Source organism: Nicotiana tomentosiformis, chromosome 5 (assembly GCF_000390325.3).
Source record: "Nicotiana tomentosiformis chromosome 5, ASM39032v3, whole genome shotgun sequence".
Taxonomy (NCBI): domain Eukaryota; kingdom Viridiplantae; phylum Streptophyta; class Magnoliopsida; order Solanales; family Solanaceae; genus Nicotiana; species Nicotiana tomentosiformis.
Genome location: NC_090816.1, coordinates 11,392,591 through 11,401,270, shown reverse-complemented (window position 1 = coordinate 11,401,270; position 8,680 = coordinate 11,392,591). Strand labels below are relative to the sequence as shown.

General features: G+C 32.4%; 1 non-coding gene across 1 annotated transcript; it reads left to right on the top strand.

Moving 5' to 3' along the window:
* The first annotated feature begins 209 nt into the window (after positions 1–209).
* On the top strand, positions 210–282 carry TRNAK-CUU (transfer RNA lysine (anticodon CUU)). Its single transcript has one exon. It is a non-coding gene; the product is annotated as a tRNA-Lys (tRNA).
* Positions 283–8,680: the final 8,398 nt, after the last annotated feature.

The following is an 8,680-nucleotide window of genomic DNA, read 5'->3' as shown; positions in this document are numbered from 1 at the left end:
GTTAAGTATTTACAACTAAGTTAAAATAGATTTTGGATTGATTGAAGCCAAATAATAGTGTGCTATATATAGTATTTTAATTGATAATGGTTGTCAACAACAAGAAGCAAGCAGTTTGATTGTCTTCATAAGTTGCGAGAAAAGACCATTTTTTTGGGCAGTACCTTCAATTAATATAATTATAAATAATTAGCAGAATCAAACAAGAAGCCCGTCTAGCTCAGTTGGTAGAGCGCAAGGCTCTTAACCTTGTGGTCGTGGGTTCGAGCCCCACGGTGGGCGATATTATTTTTTAAAATTTTAATACTAAGCTTTAATGAGATTTGCAGTATATGGAAGAAAAATAAATATTTGCACTCTTTTTGGGAGGGAAGATCTGCAAATATGCACTTGGCCTTGCCCTGTCATTGGAGTACGGCATTTAATACCTTTTTTTGGCATATTCTAAGTAAATTGATTCACCATTTCATATCACATAAAGGATCACATTGATCTTATCAAAGCAAGAGGTCACAACTCACATCGAGGTCCCTAGATTCGAAATTCCTACAATAACAGCATACTCAGTATTATTCTATACCGTGAAGTCTGAGAAAGATAGTGTGTACGCAGACCTTACCCTACCTTGTGAGGATTCGAAGTTCCTATATAATGAAAATTATTGAAGTGTGAAGCTAATGGGACTTCTTATTTTCCAAGTTGAAAAGGATGGTAATAAGTAATAACATATCTAAAGAAAATAAATATTCTATATCGATGATATTACACCAATAACATACCCGGTGTAATCACAAGTAAGGTATGAGAAGATCGTGTGTACGTAGTTTTTACCTTACCTTGTGTGAGTAAAGAAATTATTTCTGATAGATTCTCGAGTCAAGTCTAGATTGATGATATTACGATAAAATATAACAAAAGAATTAATGATGATAAAAAAGCAATAGAAAAAAAAATTTATTCATATGGCAAAGAGAGAGAGAAAAAATCTAAAATAATGGGGCAAGGTTGTATGGAGCATTAACAAGAGTGAAAGACTGCTGCTGTGGGAATGGGCTGGGCCTGCCATGCTCCATTGCAATTACTCAACCTGTCCACCTAAATCACCAATCCTCACACAAGTGGAAAGTTGAAAAAGAAATGAGATTTAAGTGTTATATTGTTATAAGAAATATCAAATTATGGTGGATGTCTACTCTTCCTCCATGATATTCATTTTAAATGATTAATGACATATTCAATGACATATTTTCTTCACTTTTTATGCCTATATAAAGGCCTTGTAATAGATAGTAAAACACACACAATTGAAGAAGAAATAAGAATATCTTCTCTCTTTCTCTATATATCTCTTAGCATGTTTTTTCTTGTTCCATATTGTTACTTTGAGTTATATTTTATAACACGTTATCAGCACAAAGTTCTAGCCAATTGAGTTGTTATGATACGGCCAGTGTTGGTAGCGTCATTTAATATTAATAATATGGTAAGAACGATGACAGTATAAGGTGTATAACGCCAACATATATTCGGCCATCACGGTTAGCCTTTTCTAATTAGTTTTTAAGTTTCTTTACACTTTGCTATTTATGTTTCCATACATGAACAAACTTGCTTTACGGAAAAGTTTTTCTTGAAAGTTCATCAAATCATATAAGGATTTTTGGTGTAAAGAACGATAAATATTTTTCCTATAACAAGTATTATGTTCCTATATGTTAATATTAAGAAACACGAAGAGAAGACTTTTGAGAGAGCACATATTTTTCGTTCCTATTTTATCACATATCTCTTCCATCTTAAAGTGGGATAATTATCACAAAGGACACGTAGATTTTAATTGATTATGTGTTTTTCTATATTTGCTTGATACTTTTTATTTGATTGAGTTCAATTAATGAAAGTTCGCATATGCAAATTAAATTCAATCACCACTAATAGTGAAAACCCGTCCCATAAGTCTAAAATAAGACATGATGTTACCGTGGAGGTATGAATGGATGTGGACGTGGTAATGGACGAAATTATAATTGTCATCATTATGGTAATGAGAACAATAATGACTCTCAAAATAATCCTTCACTTTGTGAAAGTGATGTTTGCCATTGATATGGCATGAGATTTTATAAAGCACGCATGGATTATTATGTTCCATTCCTGAAGTGAATGTGAAAATAATGTGATAATCATTATGAATACATATTCATTCTTGCAAAAATATGAACGTGCTAGTAGTAGTAAATATACCACACTCACCTCAAGAAGGGGGTTTGGGATGAAATAAGAAAATAATATCATTATTATAGCATGAATGGTCGTATCTATTGTACGCCAAAATATTTTGGCAATGTTATTATTAAATGACAACAATAATGCAAGAAACAGATCTTGTATCTAATTTTGACCATGACCATAATGGTATAACTTTCTCTTTAAAAGAGATATTCACCATATAGATTTTGATGAATATATGGTAGTACAAAATCTAATTGAAGGGTCTGAAAGAGCTAATATAACTCTGCCTAAGGGAACAATACTTATCATAGAGAATACAATGTTCTCCTCCAAGTCCAAGAGGAACTTGTTGAGTTTTAAAGATATCCGTCGAAATAGATTTCATATTGAGACAATAGATGAGAATAATCTCGAATATCTCATCGTTACCAAGAATGTCTCTGGCCAGAAAAGGGTTATTGAGAAGTTCTCATCTTTATCTTGTGGCCTGTATTGGACAAGAATTAGTGCAATTGAGGCACATTCTATCTTAAATCAAAAGGTTTCTAATTCCAATACTTTTGTACTTTGGCATGATCGATTGGGACATCCCGGATCAATTATGATGAGACGAATTACAGAGAACTCAAATAGGCATCCATTAAAGAATTTAAAGATTCTTTTAAATAATGAGTTTTCTTGCACTTCTTGTTATCAAGGCAAGTTGATTATTAGACCATCACCAACAAAGGTTGGGATTGAGTCCCCTGCATTTTTGGAACATATACAAAGGGATATTTGTGGACCTATTCACCCACCTAGTAGGTTGTTTAGTTATTTTATGGTCTTAATAGATGCATCTTTTAGATGGTCTCATGTGTGCCTATTGTCATCTCGCAACCTGGCGTTTGCAAAATTAATGGCACAAATAATTCGATTACGGACACAGTTTCCCGATAATCCAATTAAGTCTATTCGACTTGATAATGTTGCTGAGTTTTCATCCCAAGCATTTAATGATTATTGCTTATCAATTGGGATAAAAGTGGAACATCATGTAGCTCATATTCACACTCAAAATGGCATTGCAGAGTCTTTGATTAAATGTTTGCAATTGATAGAAAGACCGTTACTCATGAAAACGAAATTACCCACTTCTGTTTGGGGTCATGCCATTTTGCATGCAGCAATGCTAATTCATCTCAGACAAACAAATTATCATAAATATTCCCCGTTGCAATTAGTTTTGGGTCATGAACCTAATATATCCCATCTAAGAATTTTTGGATGCGACGTATATGTGCCTGTAGCACCGCCATATCGCACCAAGATGGGTCCCCAAAGAAGGTTAGGAATATATGTTGGGTTTGAATCGCCCTCCATTATTCGCTACCTCGAAATATTAACGGGAGATTTGTCACTGCTCGATTTGTAGATTGTCGATTCGATGAGGCATTTCCCCAAAATTAGGGGGAGAAATTGGTGAACTCAAACGAAAAATTTTGTGAAAAAATACATCATTGTCTCATCTTGATCTACGTGCCTCTATTTGTGAAAAAGAGGTGCAGAAGATTATCCATTTGCAGAAAATAGCAAATCAAATGCTAGATGCATTTACAGATCTGAAAAGGATAACGAAATCATATATCCTTGTAGAGAATGTTCCAATCCGTATTGATATCCCCATTGGACAATCTTCTAGTGTCATAGCTAATGAGTTATAAGCACGCCTAAAGCGTGACAGACCATTGGGTTCTAAGGATCGAAATCCTAGAAAAAGGAAAATAAATGATCAAGATGACACTACGAATAAGTCTCATAAAGAAACCCATGATTTAATCAATCCTGAGATTCATGAGGAAATCAATGAGACCGAGACTCAAGAAAATAAGGAACTATCAATAAACCCAATCGATATTGAGACAGATTTGAATTGATTGAATATAATGGTAGATTATGTCTTTGCATACAATATTGCATCTAGCATTATGCAAGATAAAGAGGATCTTGAACCTCAATCTGTTGGAGAATGTTGACAAAGACATGATTGGCCAAAATGGCAAGAAGCAATCCAATTTGAGTTGGATTCACTTGCGAAACGTGAAGTTTTTGGACCTGTAGTCCAAACATCTAATGGTGTTAAGCCGATTGGCTATAAATGGGTATTTGTACGTAAAAGAAATGAGAAAAATGAGGTACAAAGATATAAGGCACGCTTTGTTGCACAAGGATTTTCACAAAGGCCTGGCATCGATTATGAAGAGACGTATTCTCCTGTTATGGATGCTATAACGTTCTGTTATCTCATTAGTCTTGTTGTCCATGATAAGCTTGACATGCATTTAATGGATGTGGTTACAACCTACCTTTACGGCTCACTTGATAATGAGATATACATGAAAAATTCTGAGGGATTTAAAATGCCTGACGTACAAAATTCAAAGTCCAGGGAAATGGTTTCAATCAAATTGCAAAGATCTTTGTATGATCTAAAGCAATCAGGAAGAATGTGGTATAACCGCCTTAGTGAATATTTATTAAAGGAAGGTTATATAAATGATTCCATTTGTCCATGTATTTTTATAAAGAAAACAACATCGGAGTTTGTTGTACTTGCCGTATATGTTGATGACATAAACCTTATTGGAACTCCTACAGAACTCCAAAAGACAATTGATTATTTAGAGAACGAATTCGAGATGAAAGATCTTGGAAAGACAAAATTATATCTCGATTTGCAAATTGAACATTTGGCAAACGGGATTTTTGTTCATCAATCTGCCTACATAGAAAATGTATTGAAACGGTTTTACATGGATGGAGCACATCCATTAAGTACTCCGATGGTTTTTCGATTACTTGATGTGAATAAGGACCCGTTTCGACCTCAAGAAAAGAATGAAGAGCTTCTTGGTCCTAAAGTACCATATCTTAGTGCAATTGGTGAACTAATGTATCTTTCTAACACTACAAGGCCTGACATAACTTTTTTAATTAATGTCTTAGCAAGATATAGCTCTGCTCCTATAAGGAGACATTGGAATGGAATCAAATACATATTGCGGTATCTAAAAGGGACTACCGATATGGGCTTATTTTATGAAAATGATTGCAGTCCCGATCTTGTTGGTTATGCCGATGCTGGGTATTTATCTGACTCACACAAGGCTCGATCTCAAACAGGCTATGTATTTACATGTGGAGGCACTACAATATCTTGGCGATCGACTAAGCAATCAATCGTGGCTACTTCATCTAATCATGCTGAGATAATTGCTATTCATGAAGCAAGTCGAGAATATGTATGGTTGAGGTCTGTAATACACCTTATTCGAGACAAATGTGGTTTGAAGTGTGACAAACTACCCACAATTTTGTATGAAGACAATGCAGCATGCATAGCTCAATTGAAGGGAGGATTCTTAAAAGTAGATAGAACAAAGCACATTTCACCAAAGTTATTTTTCACACATAATCTTCAAAAGAATGGTGATATCAGTGTGCAACAGATCCGTTCAAGTGATAATATGGCTGATTTGTTCACCAAATCTCTACCGACGTCAACCTTCAAGAAACTAGTGTACAAGATTGGGATGCGAAGGCTCAAGGATGTGAATTGATACTCTCATCAGGGGGAGTTAATACGCGGTGTACTCTTTTTCCCTTACAAGGTTTTGTCCCACTGGGTTTTCCTTGCAAGGTTTTTAATGAGGCAACCAAAAAGCGTATTTCTAAACATGTGTACTCTTTTTCCTTCACTATGATTTTTTTTCTCTAATAAAGTTTTAATGATGCACATTATCTATGGACATCAAAGGGGGAGTGTTATAAGAAATATCAAATTATGGTGGATGTCTACTCTGCCTCCATGATATTCATCTCAAATGTTTAATGACATATTCAATGACATATTTTCTATGTTTAATGACATGTTCAATGACATATTTTCTTCACTTTTTATGCCTATATAAAGGCCTTGTAATAGATAAGAAAATACACACAATTGAAGAAGAAATAAGAATATCTTCTCTCTTTCTCTATATATCTCTTAGCTTGTTTTTTCTTGTTCCATATTGTTACTTTGAGTTATATTTTATAACATATATCAAATTATTACAATATTTTTCAGATCACCATATTAAGCTTGATACGAAAAGTTATTTACTATTGTGAGTTCACTTAATATACGCTGTTAGTGCATTGAACTTAGACTAAAAAAATTATAGAAGGAACATATAGTATAAACAAAAGGGTTGTCACAATTTAATGGATAGACTGCAAAATGCTATTGATATCTCTAGTGCTACTCTGTTATTCACAAGAATTATTAATGTTGGAGAGTATAGTAGAAAAGAAAAAAGAGTTACTTATAAAGTGTTGAATACTCCTAATGGTATAACGTTTTTGGAAAAAATCCCATACATATTTGACTCAAAGCGGACAATACCACACTTTATTAGGAATATGATTTTTTTAGCCTAACACTAAGGTCACCTTGATTTTGGTCCTATGTAATTATAAAAAAAAAAGTTTATCCTCAATCACTTCACTAATCGCTGCTAATATTCTGGCTACGCTAATATTTGTGTTGTTATCTAATGATAACAATTATTGCATGTGATATTTGGACTTCTGTATTCTTTTCATTGCTGTATATATGTACAAAATGCATAAAGTGGTCAGTTTATAAAAAGGACTTAAAATATTTCAACTTCTGCAGGAGTGGACGCCCCTTGATCATCCCATCTTATATACCATGGTGAGAATCTTCAACTATTTTTTATTAAATTATGCCTTGGGTTAAAATACTCGAATTAATAATCATAGTTAATTGGGTCAATTACCAGCAACTTGTTATTCAAAAACATAGTCATTAGATTCCGGAATCATGAGACATTTCTCTGTAATTCTTGACATGTATGCCTTTTTATGTATTACTAATAGAAAACCTAAGATTCTTATACCCAGTTTGAGGAGAAGCAGACGCAGATTTTGAGAAGCAGAAAAATGTAGCTTCTCTCTAAAAATATTTTTCTAAGAAGCACTTTTGAGAAAAATACACTTATAAGCAGTTTTCAAAAATTTGGTAAAACACTAATTATCGCTCAAAAGTGTTTTTTAAATTAATTAGTCAAACACAAACTAATTCTTATCAAAAGTACTTTTTTGAAAAGCACTTCTCAAAATAAGCATATTTTAGAAACTTGGCCAACCAGGCTATTAAATGAGAATACCTCACCCCTCTTCAAATTAAATCTAGTTTATTACTACTTAGTATACGATCCAGTATTTTCTAAATGTAAAAATCGGGTAAGTTTAAAAGGCTGTATAAGTAATTTATAGCCGAATAATATTTATAACTTGTTTTACATTACAAGTTCCAATATTTTTTTTTTCTTTCTTAAATTTCGTACCTAATCAAACATTGTCACATAAATTAAAACGCAAAAAGTGCTAGCATTAAATTTCAAATTTATAATTTAGAAGTTACAACAAACTCAACACTAAAAAATTTATAAATTATACTTTCTCCGATCCACAATAAGTGACCTTTTGTCATTTGGCACACACCTTAGAAAAAATACTAACTCCTAAAAAAATTGACTAAATTACCCTTAGTTAAAATTTACATATACAGTCAACCCCCTCTATAACAACCTCGTTTGTTCAGATTTTTTTGGCTTTTACAGTAAATGACTGTTATACACCTATAACAACAATTGATGTTTAAATATTTTTTGCTATTATAGATAAAAATTATTAAAATATCAATTATTTTTTCTTTTTTAATGCTATATATAAAAGATAGGAAAATTATTCAAATTTAAAATCTCAAAAGATATGCATATTTCGCTAGTTAAATATTGAAGAAAGCTAATACATTATTAATAAATTCATAACTAAACGTATAAAGATTTAAACTCTAAGGCAGACATTTTTAAACTACCTAAAAAAATAAATCCATTCAAAATTGATGGAAGAACTTTGTAATTGTGGCTTGTTTTGTTGAATTATTCTCTTACTAGCGATATAACGCTTGAATTAGCAAAAATTCGTGTCCAAGTTTTCAGCAAAAAGGTATCCAATAGCTTTCATTCGGAGACAATCTAAGAGCTTAACAATTAAATTTTCTATCTAAATAATTTTTGGAATTTGTCCAATGGAAAAAGATATCATGTGCAAATCTTCAGATCTTATATCTTATGCAAGATAGAAACTTTTTTAATGGAAAAGATTGTGTGCATATTTTTAAAACTATTATTAATAATCTTAATGATTATATATGGTTGTTATAGAGGATTAATTTTACAAAGAGCATTCTTCTATAAATATGGTCGTTACTGTTATAGGTATTGTTATAGAAATATAAAATATAACTAAGAAATCGATTATGAGTAAAACTTGACTTTTATAACGAATGACTGTTATATAAGGATTTTGTAGAGGTCTGTCTGTACTTAACTTGACA